The following is a 2,389-nucleotide window of genomic DNA, read 5'->3' on the forward strand; positions in this document are numbered from 1 at the left end:
GTGCGATGCCCATTAGTAACCGGTACTGAAGGTTAGACCTTTAGTCCCGGTTCGAGCCACCAACCGGTACTAATGGGGTTTGAGGCATTACTACCGTTTCATGGCACGAACCGGTACTAAAGGTCCCAGTTTCAAACTCTACCCCCCGGATCGTCTTTTCAGTTTAAAAAAAATAAAAGAAAATGATGAAAATGTCAAAAAAAAAAGAAAATAATTTTCCCATGTGATATGTGGTCTAGTTGTTGGGAAAATTTACAAATATGAATTTTGACTTTATTTGCAAAATCTCTCTAGAATTTAGTAAAATGGGCATAACTTTTGCATACGAACTCGGATTAAAAAGTTTTTTATATGAAAAATCATCTACTCAAAAAGTTACATCCAAATTTAACCAGGGGAACCCCGTTAAACATTTTCAAAATCCTCAAAAATCTAACAGAAAAAAGTTACGGGGCTTTTAAGATCTGGAGGCAAAAAAATTCATCAAATTTCAGTTTTTTTTTGAATTTTTGATAAATCTGGTCAAACTACTTATTCAAGAAGTATTAGTGTTACTAAATAATTATTCAAGAATATTAGTGTTACTAAATAATTATTTCAGTTTTTTTGAATTTTGGTCAAATCTGGTCAAACTATGGTCAAACTGTGGTCAAACTGTGGTCAAACAATGGTCAAACTAATTATTCAAGAAATATTAGTGTTACTAACTATTAGTGTTATTTTTTAGAACAATAGTATCAAACTCAAACAGTGAAATGTGTGACTTCATGTTCAAGCTAAATTCCTGAGGTTAATAGGATTGACATCTTACTATTGTCAGGAAAACGACAAGTGCAGACTTCGAAACGAGGGAGAATAGAATAAGCGTGCTCAGGCTGGAGTAGTGAGAGGATGGGTGACCGTCCGAGAAGTTAGATAATGAGGGGTGATTAGAGGTTAAATTGAGGAGTGGTGAGGGGTGATTAGAGATGAGAGGTTAAAATAATGCAGAAATTTAAAAACCAAGGCAGCGGCCACGTGGAGAGCCTTTAGTTCCGGTTCGTGTAAGAACCGGGACTAAAGGGAGAGGCTTTAGTAACGACCCTTTAGTCCCGGTTCCCTTATGAATCGGGAATAAAAACCCTTTTTCTACTAGTGGGTGTTGTACTTTACGTCTTCTAAAGGTGAAGATATAAATTTTTGCATTTACATTATCGGTTTGGGCTCTGAAGATGCAAAAGTTAGGTATTTTTGCATCTACATATAATATCTTCTATTGGGATCCTCTTCGTTTTTCGTCCAGTAGAAGTCGAGAGTTGAGACTCCGGAGAGAGCTCGAAGGAGGCCAGTGCCAGGGCAGATCCGGCGATGCGCCGCCAGTTCATCAACCTGGTGCTGGGCTGCCACAAGACCCGATCCTTCGTCCTGCACCGCATCAGGTCCTCAAGCCTCTTCCACCCAAAGAAACGAACAGCCGGCACATCGTCGCCGCCGCCACAGGTGGAAGAGGCCGCGCTGCCGAAACCCGCGCTGTCGTTCGGCCTTCTCCGCAAGGAATGCCTCCCAGGCGGGACCTCAATGTTCATGCCTTTTGGCGGCGGCGGGGACGGGATCCTCGGCGTAGACCCGAGCAGCGACGTGCTGGCCTACGACGCCCGCCTGAACAACGTCAGGATCATGCCCAGGCTGCAGGGGTGCATGGCCGACCCCGTCGCCTTCAACGTCGGCGACGCCCTCTACCTCCTGGAGAGGCGCCCCAGCAAGTCTGGTCGTCGGACCAACCAGCCCAGCTTCCAAGTTCTCAAGCACGGCGATCCTCCGGAGGACGTCTACGTGTTCCCGAGGTGGCACTGGCGCTCCCTCCGGCCCCCTCCCTACGTGAACGCCGCCGGGTACGAGCCCTCGGGCGCCGCCGCGATCGGCGCCTCCACGCTGGTCGGCGATGACATCTGGGTGTCCGCCGGGGGCATCGGCACCTACGCCTTCGACACCGCCAAGCGCAGGTGGAGCAAGGCCGGCGGCTGGGAGCTCCCGTTCTGCGGCGGCGCCGAGTACTCCCCCGAGCTCGGCCTCTGGTTCGGCCTCTCGTCTCGATACAAGAAGAAGCTCTTCTGCGCCGCAGACCTCTCGGCGGCGGCGGGTGCTTCCGGTGCGCCCGAGCTGTGCCATGTCTGGAGGAAGGAGCTTGCCGCCAACCCTGAGGACTGGGAGCTGCTGGACTCCTCCCTCATGCATGTCGGCGACGCCAGGTTCTGCGTCGCCAGGTTCTACCACGTTTATGCAGATGAAGGGTGCCCTATTGCAACGGAGAAATTCGCAGTCTTCACCGGCGTGGAGGTGCAGCGCTGCAATGGTGGGGGGATCAAGATGGTCAGGCACAAATCCATACGCTACGAAATCGACGCCTATA

This window comes from Triticum dicoccoides, chromosome 5B (assembly GCF_002162155.2).
Source record: "Triticum dicoccoides isolate Atlit2015 ecotype Zavitan chromosome 5B, WEW_v2.0, whole genome shotgun sequence".
Taxonomy (NCBI): domain Eukaryota; kingdom Viridiplantae; phylum Streptophyta; class Magnoliopsida; order Poales; family Poaceae; genus Triticum; species Triticum dicoccoides.